The sequence below is a fragment of the Oncorhynchus keta genome, chromosome 13 (genome assembly GCF_023373465.1).
Source record: "Oncorhynchus keta strain PuntledgeMale-10-30-2019 chromosome 13, Oket_V2, whole genome shotgun sequence".
In the NCBI taxonomy this organism is placed as follows: domain Eukaryota; kingdom Metazoa; phylum Chordata; class Actinopteri; order Salmoniformes; family Salmonidae; genus Oncorhynchus; species Oncorhynchus keta.
Genome location: NC_068433.1, coordinates 6,860,365 through 6,874,215, shown reverse-complemented (window position 1 = coordinate 6,874,215; position 13,851 = coordinate 6,860,365).

The following is a 13,851-nucleotide window of genomic DNA, read 5'->3' as shown; positions in this document are numbered from 1 at the left end:
TGGGCCTCCATTTTGGTTGGTATCAGACCATGGTTCCTGGGCCTCCATGTTAGTTAACATCAGACCACGGTTCCTGGGCCTCCATGTTAGTTAACCTCAGACCATGGTTCCTGGGCCTCCATTTTGGTTGGTATCAGACCATGGTTCCTGGGCCTCCATGTTAGTTAACCTCAGACCATGGTTCCTGGGCCTCCATGTTAGTTAACATCAGACCATGGTTCCTGGGCCTCCATGTTGGTTAACCACAGACCATGGTTCCTGGGCCTCCATGTTAGTTAACATCAGACCACGGTTCATGGGCCTCCATGTTAGTTAACATCAGACCACGGTTCCTGGGCCTCCATGTTAGTTAACATCAGACCACGGTTCCTGGGCCTCCATGTTGGTTAACATCAGACCATGGTTCCTGGGCCTCCATGTTAGTTAACATCAGACCATGGTTCATGTGCCTCCATGTTAGTTAACATCAGACCACGGTTCCTGGGCCTCCATGTTAGTTAACATCAGACCACGGTTCCTGGGCCTCCATGTTAGTTAACATCAGACCATGGTTCCTGGGCCTCCATGTTAGTTAACATCAGACCATGGTTCCTGGGCCTCCATGTTAGTTAACATCAGACCATGGTTCCTGGGCCTCCATGTTAGTTAACATCAGACCATGGTTCCTGGGCCTCCATGTTAGTTAACATCAGACCATGGTTCCTGGGCCTCCATGTTAGTTAACATCAGACCATGGTTCCTGGGCCTCCATGTTAGTTAACATCAGACCATGGTTCCTGGGCCTCCATGTTAGTTAACATCAGACCATGGTTCCTGGGCCTCCATGTTAGTTAACATCAGACCACGGTTCCTGGGCCTCCATGTTAGTTAACATCAGACCAAGGTTCCTGGGCCTCCATGTTAGTTAACATCAGACCACGGTTCCTGGGCCTCCATGTTAGTTAACATCAGACCATGGTTCCTGGGCCTCCATGTTAGTTAACATCAGACCATGGTTTCTGGGCCTCCATGTTAGTTAACATCAGACCATGGTTCCTGGGCCTCCATGTTAGTTAACATCAGACCATGGTTCCTGGGCCTCCATGTTAGTTAACATCAGACCACGGTTCCTGGGCCTCCATGTTAGTTAACATCAGACCGTGGTTCCTGGGCCTCCATGTTAGTTAACATCAGACCATGGTTCCTGGGCTTCCATGTTGGCTAGCATCAGACCATGGTTCCTGGGCCTCCATTTTGGTTGGTATCAGACCATGGTTCCTGGGCCTCTATGTTGGTTAACCTCAGACCATGGTTCCTGGGCCTCCATGTTAGTTAGCATCAGACCATGGTTCCTGGGCCTCCATGTTGGTTAACCTCAGACCATGGTTCCTGGGCCTCCATGTTGGTTAACATCAGACCATGGTTCCTGGGCCTCCATGTTGGTTAGCATCAGACCATGGTTCCTGGGCCTCCATGTTGGTTAACCTCAGACCATGGTTCCTGGGCCTCCATTTTGGTTAACCACAGACCATGGTTCCTGGGCCTCCATGTTGGTTAACCTCAGACCATGGTTCCTGGGCCTCCATGTTGGTTAACATCAGACCATGGTTCCTGGGCCTCCATGTTGGTTAACATCAGACCATGGTTCCTGGGCCTCCATTTTGGTTAACCACAGACCATGGTTCCTGGGCCTCCATTTTGGTTTGTATCAGACCATGGTTCCTGGGCCTCCATTTTGGTTTGTATCAGACCATGGTTCCTGGGCCTCCATGTTAGTTAACCTCAGACCATGGTTCCTGGGCCTCCATTTTGGTTTGTATCAGACCATGGTTCCTGGGCCTCCATGTTAGTTAACATCAGACCATGGTTCCTGGGCCTCCATGTTGGTTAACATCAGACCATGGTTCCTGGGCCTCCATGTTAGTTAACATCAGACCATGGTTCCTGGGCCTCCATGTTAGTTAACCATGGTTCCTGGGCCTCCATTTTGGTTGGTATCAGACCATGGTTCCTGGGCCTCCATGTTAGTTAACATCAGACCACGGTTCCTGGGCCTCCATGTTAGTTAACCTCAGACCATGGTTCCTGGGCCTCCATTTTGGTTGGTATCAGACCATGGTTCCTGGGCCTCCATGTTAGTTAACCTCAGACCATGGTTCCTGGGCCTCCATGTTAGTTAACATCAGACCATGGTTCCTGGGCCTCCATGTTGGTTAACCACAGACCATGGTTCCTGGGCCTCCATGTTAGTTAACATCAGACCACGGTTCATGGGCCTCCATGTTAGTTAACATCAGACCACGGTTCCTGGGCCTCCATGTTAGTTAACATCAGACCACGGTTCCTGGGCCTCCATGTTGGTTAACATCAGACCATGGTTCCTGGGCCTCCATGTTAGTTAACATCAGACCATGGTTCATGGGCCTCCATGTTAGTTAACATCAGACCACGGTTCCTGGGCCTCCATGTTAGTTAACATCAGACCACGGTTCCTGGGCCTCCATGTTAGTTAACATCAGACCATGGTTCCTGGGCCTCCATGTTAGTTAACATCAGACCATGGTTCCTGGGCCTCCATGTTAGTTAACATCAGACCATGGTTCCTGGGCCTCCATGTTAGTTAACATCAGACCATGGTTCCTGGGCCTCCATGTTAGTTAACATCAGACCATGGTTCCTGGGCCTCCATGTTAGTTAACATCAGACCATGGTTCCTGGGCCTCCATGTTAGTTAACATCAGACCATGGTTCCTGGGCCTCCATGTTAGTTAACATCAGACCATGGTTCCTGGGCCTCCATGTTAGTTAACATCAGACCACGGTTCCTGGGCCTCCATGTTAGTTAACATCAGACCATGGTTCCTGGGCCTCCATGTTAGTTAACATCAGACCACGGTTCCTGGGCCTCCATGTTAGTTAACATCAGACCATGGTTCCTGGGCCTCCATGTTAGTTAACATCAGACCATGGTTTCTGGGCCTCCATGTTAGTTAACATCAGACCATGGTTCCTGGGCCTCCATGTTAGTTAACATCAGACCATGGTTCCTGGGCCTCCATGTTAGTTAACATCAGACCATGGTTCCTGGGCCTCCATGTTGGTTAACCACAGACCATGGTTCCTGGGCCTCCATGTTAGTTAACATCAGACCACGGTTCATGGGCCTCCATGTTAGTTAACATCAGACCACGGTTCCTGGGCCTCCATGTTAGTTAACATCAGACCACGGTTCCTGGGCCTCCATGTTGGTTAACATCAGACCATGGTTCCTGGGCCTCCATGTTAGTTAACATCAGACCATGGTTCATGGGCCTCCATGTTAGTTAACATCAGACCACGGTTCCTGGGCCTCCATGTTAGTTAACATCAGACCACGGTTCCTGGGCCTCCATGTTAGTTAACATCAGACCATGGTTCCTGGGCCTCCATGTTAGTTAACATCAGACCATGGTTCCTGGGCCTCCATGTTAGTTAACATCAGACCATGGTTCCTGGGCCTCCATGTTAGTTAACATCAGACCATGGTTCCTGGGCCTCCATGTTAGTTAACATCAGACCATGGTTCCTGGGCCTCCATGTTAGTTAACATCAGACCATGGTTCCTGGGCCTCCATGTTAGTTAACATCAGACCATGGTTCCTGGGCCTCCATGTTAGTTAACATCAGACCATGGTTCCTGGGCCTCCATGTTAGTTAACATCAGACCACGGTTCCTGGGCCTCCATGTTAGTTAACATCAGACCATGGTTCCTGGGCCTCCATGTTAGTTAACATCAGACCACGGTTCCTGGGCCTCCATGTTAGTTAACATCAGACCATGGTTCCTGGGCCTCCATGTTAGTTAACATCAGACCATGGTTTCTGGGCCTCCATGTTAGTTAACATCAGACCATGGTTCCTGGGCCTCCATGTTAGTTAACATCAGACCATGGTTCCTGGGCCTCCATGTTAGTTAACATCAGACCACGGTTCCTGGGCCTCCATGTTAGTTAACATCAGACCACGGTTCCTGGGCCTCCATGTTAGTTAACATCAGACCATGGTTCCTGGGCCTCCATGTTAGTTAACATCAGACCATGGTTCCTGGGCCTCCATGTTAGTTAACATCAGACCATGGTTCCTGGGCCTCCATGTTAGTTAACATCAGACCACGGTTCCTGGGCCTCCATGTTAGTTAACATCAGACCAGGGTTCCTGGGCCTCCATGTTGGTTAACATCAGACCATGGTTCCTGGGCCTCCATGTTAGTTAACATCAGACCACGGTTCCTGGGCCTCCATGTTAGTTAACATCAGACCACGGTTCCTGGGCCTCCATGTTAGTTAACATCAGACCATGGTTCCTGGGCCTCCATGTTAGTTAACATCAGACCATGGTTCCTGGGCCTCCATGTTAGTTAACATCAGACCACGGTTCCTGGGCCTCCATGTTAGTTAACATCAGACCATGGTTCCTGGGCCTCCATGTTAGTTAACATCAGACCATGGTTCCTGGGCCTCCATGTTAGTTAACATCAGATCATGGTTCCTGGGCCTCCATGTTGGTTAACATCAGACCATGGTTCCTGGGCCTCCATGTTAGTTAACATCAGATCATGGTTCCTGGGCCTCCATGTTGGTTAACATCAGACCATGGTTCCTGGGCCTCCATGTTAGTTAACATCAGATCATGGTTCCTGGGCCTCCATGTTAGTTAACATCAGACCATGGTTCCTGGGCCTCCATGTTAGTTAACATCAGACCATGGTTCATGGGCCTCCATGTTAGTTAACATCAGACCATGGTTCCTGGGCCTCCATGTTAGTTAACATCAGACCATGGTTCCTGGGCCTCCATGTTAGTTAACATCAGACCATGGTTCCTGGGCCTCCATGTTGGTTAACATCAGACCATGGTTCCTGGGCCTCCATGTTGGTTAGCATCAGACCATGGTTCCTGGGCCTCCATGTTGGTTAACATCAGACCATGGTTCCTGGGCCTCCATGTTAGTTAACATCAGACCATGGTTCCTGGGCCTCCATGTTGGTTAACATCAGACCGTGGTTCCTGGGCCTCCATGTTAGTTAACATCAGACCGTGGTTCCTGGGCCTCCATGTTAGTTAACATCAGACCATGGTTCCTGGGCCTCCATGTTAGTTAACATCAGACCGTGGTTCCTGGGCCTCCATGTTAGTTAACATCAGACCATGGTTCCTGGGCCTCCATGTTGGTTAACATCAGACCATGGTTCCTGGGCCTCCATGTTGGTTAACATCAGACCATGGTTCCTGGGCCTCCATTTTGGTTAACCACAGACCATGGTTCCTGGGCCTCCATTTTGGTTTGTATCAGACCATGGTTCCTGGGCCTCCATTTTGGTTTGTATCAGACCATGGTTCCTGGGCCTCCATGTTAGTTAACCTCAGACCATGGTTCCTGGGCCTCCATTTTGGTTAACCACAGACCATGGTTCCTGGGCCTCCATTTTGGTTTGTATCAGACCATGGTTCCTGGGCCTCCATTTTGGTTTGTATCAGACCATGGTTCCTGGGCCTCCATGTTAGTTAACATCAGACCATGGTTCCTGGGCCTCCATGTTAGTTAACATCAGACCGTGGTTCCTGGGCCTCCATGTTAGTTAACATCAGACCATGGTTCCTGGGCCTCCATGTTAGTTAACATCAGACCATGGTTCCTGGGCCTCCATGTTAGTTAACATCAGACCATGGTTCCTGGGCCTCCATGTTGGTTAACATCAGACCATGGTTCCTGGGCTTCCATGTTAGTTAACATCAGACCATGGTTCCTGGGCCTCCATGTTAGTTAACATCAGACCATGGTTCCTGGGCCTCCATGTTAGTTAACATCAGACCATGGTTTCTGGGCCTCCATGTTAGTTAACATCAGACCATGGTTCCTGGGCCTCCATGTTAGTTAACATCAGACCACGGTTCCTGGGCCTCCATGTTGGTTAACATCAGACCACGGTTCCTGGGCCTCCATGTTAGTTAACATCAGACCACGGTTCCTGGGCCTCCATGTTGGTTAACATCAGACCACGGTTCCTGGGCCTCCATGTTAGTTAACATCAGACCACGGTTCCTGGGCCTCCATGTTGGTTAACATCAGACCACGGTTCCTGGGCCTCCATGTTAGTTAACATCAGACCACGGTTCCTGGGCCTCCATGTTAGTTAACATCAGACCACGGTTCCTGGGCCTCCATGTTAGTTAACATCAGACCATGGTTCCTGGGCCTCCATGTTAGTTAACATCAGACCACGGTTCCTGGGCCTCCATGTTAGTTAACATCAGACCACGGTTCCTGGGCCTCCATGTTAGTTAACATCAGACCACGGTTCCTGGGCCTCCATGTTAGTTAACATCAGACCACGGTTCCTGGGCCTCCATGTTAGTTAACATCAGACCACGGTTCCTGGGCCTCCATGTTAGTTAACATCAGACCATGGTTCCTGGGCCTCCATGTTAGTTAACATCAGACCATGGTTCCTGGGCCTCCATGTTAGTTAACATCAGACCATGGTTCCTGGGCCTCCATGTTAGTTAACATCAGATCATGGTTCCTGGGCCTCCATGTTAGTTAACCTCAGACCATGGTTCCTGGGCCTCCATGTTAGTTAACATCAGACCATGGTTCCTGGGCCTCCATGTTAGTTAACATCAGACCATGGTTCCTGGGCCTCCATGTTAGTTAACATCAGACCATGGTTCCTGGGCCTCCATGTTAGTTAACATCAGATCATGGTTCCTGGGCCTCCATGTTAGTTAACCTCAGACCATGGTTCCTGGGCCTCCATGTTAGTTAACCTCAGACCATGGTTCCTGGGCCTCCATGTTGGTTAACATCAGACCATGGTTCCTGGGCCTCCATGTTGGGCTGACTATGTGTTTGAGTTGACTGTTTTCTGACGTTGTTGTTCATTTCCAGTCATTGTCCTGAACATCATCAGCTATTCTTGGTTGGTTCTCCCTTCCCAATTAGTGTTCAAGTAGTCATTTGTAGAAACCAACATGCTGCTGCTAATGTCCATGTGTTATTGAAGGTCACTAAGATTCATTTTATACCCTTTTCACACTACTGAGCTGGGCCAAACAGAGCTGGACTATACTAGCCTGGTTGTGCATCCAGAACAGTATAGTCTGGGTCAGCACAATATTGTGAAAAGGGTATTGATGTTTAACTTAAAAAAAAAAAAAATCATCTTAACCTTGCCTGTTTCGATCAGTTGTCATGAGTTTGAATAATTGTATGTTATCATTTTAGATCGCTGAAGAAACCGTTTATATTAAAGTATTTTTGCTCACTACAATGCAAGTTTAGTCCCTGTGAATTAACATAATCTGCTTGCAAATGCTCAGATATCGCTGAAACACGTTGAAACACATTTTCTCAGATATCACTGAAACACACTGAAACACATTTTCTCAGATATCACTGAAACACATTTTCTCAGATATCACTGAAACACATTGAAACACATTTTCTCAGATATCACTGAAGCACATTTTCTCAGATATCACTGAAACACATTGAAACACATTTTCTCAGATATCGCTGAAACACGTTGAAACACATTTTCTCAGATATCACTGAAGCACATTGAAACACATTTTCTCAGATATCACTGAAACACACTGAAACACATTTTCTCAGATATCACTGAAACACATTTTGTCAGATATCGCTGAAACACGTTGAAACACATTTTCTCAGATATCACTGAAATACATTTTCTCAGATATCACTGAAACACATTTTGTCAGATATCACTGAAACACATTTTCTCAGATATCACTGAAACACATTTTGTCAGATATCACTGAAACACATTGAAACACATTTTCTCAGATATCACTGAAGCACATCGAAACACATTTTCTCAGATATCACTGAAACACACTGAAACACATTTTCTCAGATATCACTGAAACACATTTTGTCAGATATCACTGAAACACATTGAAACACATTTTGTCAGATATCGCTGAAACACGTTGAAACACATTTTGTCAGATATCACTGAAACACATTTTCTCAGATATCACTGAAACACATTTTGTCAGATATCACTGAAATACATTTTCTCAGATATCGCTGAAACACGTTGCAACACATTTTCTCAGATATCGCTGAAACACGTTGAAACACATTTTCTCAGATATCACTGAAGCACATTGAAACACATTTTCTCAGATATCGCTGAAACACACTGAAATACATTTTCTCAGATATCACTGAAACACATTGAAACACATTTTCTCAGATATCACTGAAACACATTGAAACACATTTTCTCAGATATCACTGAAACACGTTGAAACACATTTTATCAGATACCACTGAAACACATTGACTCACTTCAATCAAAATGTGTCACCTTACTAATTCTACTGTCAAAAGAGAACATCTTTTCAGTTCCACTTTTATCTTTTTAATTGTCTCGGAAGGAATGTCAGTTATTATTCATATTGTCAATAATAGTAGCCAAATTCAAAGGGAAGAAGATGCTTTTTGACTACAAAGAGTGATATGTACAGTAAAATTTATTTAGCAGATACAAAGACCACCATATTCTGCTGATATTGAAACATTGCATGTGTGAGTTTGGATTGGGCATGTGTGGGTTTGTATGTAAGATACGAGATGGCTGACAATAGAGCTGTAATGAAACAAAAGCAGAGGGCTGCATTACAAATGGCCCTGGCAGAAATTAATGTTCAAGTAGCAAGAAAGGGATGAAAGGAAAATAAGAGAGTGTGAGAGAGAAAGAGAGAGACAGAGAGAGAGAGAGAGAGAGAGAGAGAGAAAGAGAGAGACAGAGAGAGAGAGAGAGAGAGAGAGAGAGAGAGAGAGAGAGAGAGAGAGAGAGAGAGAGAGAGAGAGAGAGAGAGAGAAAGAGAGAGACAGAGAGAGAGAGAGAGAGAGAGAAAGTGAGAGAGAGAAAGTGAGAGAGAAATATATATATATAGAGAGAGAAAGAGAGAGAAATATATATATATAGAGAGAGAAAGAAAAAGTGAGAGAGAAAGAAAAAGTGAGAGAGAAAGAAAAAGTGAGAGAGAAAGAAAAAAAAGAGAGAGAGAGAGAGAGAGAGAAAGAAAGAGAGAGAGAGAGAGAGAGAGAGAGAGAGAGAGAGAGAGAGAGAGAGAGAAAGAAAGAGAGAGAGAGAGAGAGAGAGAGAGAGAAAGTGAGAGAGAGAAAGTGAGAGAGAAATATATATAGAGAGAGAGAAAGACAGAGAAAAAAATATATATATAGAGAGAGAAAGAAAAAGTGAGAGAGAAAGAAAAAGTGAGAGAGAAAAAAAGAAAGAGAGAGAAAGAAAAAGAAAGAGAGAGAGAGAGAGAGAGAGAGAGAGAGAGAGAGAGAGAGAGAGAGAGAGAGAGAGAGAGAGAGAGAGAGAGAGAGAGAGAGAGAGAGAGAGAGAGAGAGAGAGAGAGAGAGAGAGAGAGAGAGAGAGAGAGAGAAAGTGAGAGAGAGAAAGTGAGAGAGAAATATATATATATAGAGAGAGAAAGACAGAGAAAAAAATATATATATAGAGAGAGAAAGAAAAGTGAGAGAGAAAGAAAAAGTGAGAGAGAAAGAAAAAGTGAGAGAGAAAGAAAAAGAAAGAGAGAGAGAGAGAGAGAGAGAGAGAGAGAGAGAAAGAAAGAGAGAGAGAGAGAGAGAGAGAGAGAGAGAGAGAGAGAGAGAGAGAGAGAGAGAGAGAGAGAGAGAAAGTGAGAGAGAGAAAGTGAGAGAGAAATATATAGAGAGAGAGAAAGACAGAGAAAAAAATATATATATAGAGAGAGAAAGAAAAAGTGAGAGAGAAAGAAAAAGTGAGAGAGAAAGAAAAAGAAAGAGAGAGAAAGAAAAAGAAAGAGAGAGAGAGAGAGAGAGAGAGAGAGAGAGAGAGAGAGAAAGAGAGAGAGAGAGAGCGAGAGAGAGAGAGAGAGAGAGAGAGAGAGAGAGAGAGAGAGAGAGAGAGAGAGAGAGAGAGAGAGAGAGAGAGAGAGAGAGAGAGAGAGAGAGAGAGAGAGAGAGAGAGAAAGTGAGAGAGAGAAAGTGAGAGAGAAATATATATAGAGAGAGAAAGACAGAGAAAAATATATATATAGGGAGAGAGAAAGAAAAAGTGAGAGAAAGAAAAGTGAGAGAGAAAGAAAAAGAAAGAGAGAGAGAGAGAGAGAGAAAGAAAGAGAGAGAGAGAGAGAGAGAGAGAGAGAGAGAGAGAGAGAGAGAGAGAGAGAGAGAGAGAGAGTGTGTGGTGGGGGGCAAGAAGTTCCAGCGCATCAATCCTTTCAGCCAGCTGTCCAAGGTGACATTTCATTAGTACAATTTGTCAATAGAGAAATCGTCCGGAGAGAGGAGAGGAGAGGGGAGGGAGTGAGAGGACGAGAAGAAGAGAGGGAGGACATAGAGACAGGGAGAGGTTCGTGTGGAAGTAAAAAATAAAAAAAAGGCGCAGTCTTTTTTCATTAGAACCATCCTGAATCCAGCCTACGGAGTTGACCAACAGCAGGTCAAATGAGAGGAGAGGGAGCCCCTCTCCCATCTTTAAACTCTATTAATCATTAATCCTCTCATCCTCTCGCTTTCCCTGCATGTCTCCTTTCGTCCCCACGCCCCGCCACGTCTCTGCCTAGGTTTCGAATTCCAACCTGCCTTTCCATCGTTTCCTCTTCTTCTAGAGCTGCGTTGACGGACGCATTTCAAGGAAAATCAGAGCCATAACGACTCGTGACATTTCCCATATCGTCCTCATCCATCAATTAACAAGTTTACAATAAGTGGGGAGATGGATATGGCAGAATAAGGCTGGACTGCGCTCCGAGATGATTCACTCAGGGGAGTCGGTGGGGTTTTCGGTTGCCACGGCGACTCCTGTCCTCCTCGACCTGTGTAGAACTGGCAGTGAGGACAGGAGTGGGCGGAGGCATGCAGCTATTCTTCTTGGAATGTTCCAGAACACTTGAGTACAGTGTCTTCAGAAAGCATTCACACCCCTTGATGTTTTCCACATGTTGTTGTGTTATTATTGTGCATTTTTAAAAAGGATTCAATTTACATTTTGGCTCACTGACCTACACACAATGCCCCCCCAATAATGTCAAAATGGAATTCTGTTTTTTAGAAATGTTTGTTAAATGAAAGTCTGAAATGTCTTCAGTGAATAAGTATTCCACCCCTTTGTTATGGTAAGCCTAAATAAGTTCATGAGTACAACATTTGCTTAACAAGCTACATAATAAGTTTCATGGTCTCACTCTGTGTGCAATACTAGTGTTTAATATTATTTTTGAATTACTACCTCATCTCTGTACCCCACGCATAAAACTATCTGTAAGGTCCCTCAGTCGAGCAGGGAATTTCAAACACAGATTCAACCACAAAGACCAGGGGGGTTTTCCAAAGCCTCAATAAGAAAAAAAAGCATACATTGAATATCCCATTGATCATGGTGAAGTTATTAATTACACTGTGGATGGTGTATCAATACACCCAGTCACTACAAAGATACAGGCGTCCTTCTTAACTCAGTTGCCGGAGAGGAAGGAAACAGCTCAGGGATTTCAACATGAGGCCAATGGTGACTTTAAAACAGTTATATAGTTTAATGGCTGTGATAGGAGAAAACTGAGGATGGATTAACAACATTGTAGTTACTCCACAATACTAACCTAAATGACAGAGTGAAAAGAAGGAAGCCTGTACAGAATAAAATATTCTGAAACATGCATCCTGTTTGCAACGCGGCACTAAAGTAAAACTGCAAACATTTTGAAAATGAAATTAACTTTATGTCCGAATACAAAGTATTACGTTTGGGGCCAATCCAACACATCACTGAGTACCACTCTTCATATTGTCAAGCAAGGTGATGGCTGCATCATGTTATGGGTATGCTTGTCATCGGCAAGGACTAAGGAGTTTTTTGGATAAAAGGAAACAGAATAGAGTTAAGCACAAGCAAAATCATAGAGGATTTTGTCTGCTTTTCAACAGACACTGGAGACACTGGAGACAAATTCACATTTCAGCAGGACAATAACCTAAAACACAAGGCCAAGTAAACATTGTAATTGCTTACCAACATGACATTGAATGTTCCTGAGTGGCCTAGTTACAGTTTTGACTTAAATTGGCTTGGAAATCTATGGCAGGCAAGACTTGAAAAGGGCTGTCTAGCGATGTTCAACAACCAACTTGACAGATCTTGAAGAATAATGTGGAACTATTGTATAATCTATGTGTGCAATGCTCTTAGAGACATACCCAGAAAGACTCACAGCTGTAATCGTTGCCAAAGATGATTCTAACACACGTTGACTCAGGGGTGAGAATACTTCTGTAAATGAGATATTTCAGTATTTAATTTTCAATAAATTAGCACGTTTTCACTTTGTCATTATGGGTTATTGTGTGTAAATGGGTAAATGAGAAAAAATATATTTAAGAAATGTTGAATTCAGGCTGTGACAAAACAAAATGTGGAAGAAGGCGTGAGGAGTGTGAATCCTTTCTGAAGGAACTATACATAACATTTGAGCTCAGCGATATATTGAGGGAACAAGATATGGCACAAGGGGTCAACACATATCATATTGTTGATGGTTGTTTAATTTGGGACGTGCAAGATAATGCCTCCACTGAAACAATGGTAGAACAGTTCAAGTAACTTCTTTTCTGGAGATGATGATCTTCTTGAATGTACCCCTTCAAGGAAAGCTCCCCCTTTTACTTTATCTGCTATTTTATCACCATTTAACACATTTCATATTAATCTGAGACATTAGCGTTTCCTATATAATCATATCTTATTCTTTCTGACTTGAGTTATCATTAGTGGTCTAATTGCCTAGGTTTGGCATGCATCCATAACTATCTAGCATGCTCATAAATGGCCACTCTCAGTCTGATTTCATTTCCTAACTTTTCACCCTTAACTGTCCTCAGCAACCCAGAGCCCATTTAGCCCTAATCCCACTTCCTCCTCAATCCAAGCTCAATGGCGTTTAATGTTGCTCTCCGTTGACTGCATTTAAAAACTGCTAGTGCTATGAATCCAGCTAGATGCACTAAACTGCTAGCGTTGTGAAGCCATTTAGATCCACATCAGAGGAGGCAAGAGGGATAAACTGTGTTTCTTTTCCAAGTGTGGGAATGGAATACCTCACAGTGCTGTGTTGTTTCCTGCCTTTCATGTCGCTCCAAGATGGTAATTTTCTCCACTTGGTGATCATGCCCAATGGGAGCCTCTCATCGCTGAGACCAATGGGAGCCTCTCACTGCTGAGATCAATGGGAGCCTCTCACTGCTGAGACCAATGGGAGCCTCTCATCGCTGAGATCAATGGGAGCCTCTCACTGCTGAGATCAATGGGAGCCTCTCGCCGCTGAGACCAATGGGAGCCTCTCATTGCTGAGACCAATGGGAGCCTCTCACTGCTGAGACCAATGGGAGCCTCTCACCGCTGAGACCAATGGGAGCCTCTCATTGCTGAGACCAATGAGAGCCTCTCACTGCTGAGACCAGTGGGAGCCTCTCACTGCTGAGACCAATGGGAGTCTCTCACTGCTGAGACCAATAGGAGCCTCTCACTGCTGAGACCAATGGGAGCCTCTCACCGCTGAGACCAATGGGAGCATATCCTCGCTGAGACCAATGGGAGTATATCCTCGCTGAGACCAATGGGAGCCTCTCACTGCTGAGACCAATGGGAGCCTATCCTCGCTGAGACCAATGGGAGCATATCCTCGCTGAGACCAATGGGAGCCTATCCTCGCTGAGACCAATGGGAGCATATCCTCGCTGAGACCAATGGGAGCCTATCCTCGCTGAGACCAATGGGAGCATATCCTCGCTGAGACCAATGGGAGCATATCC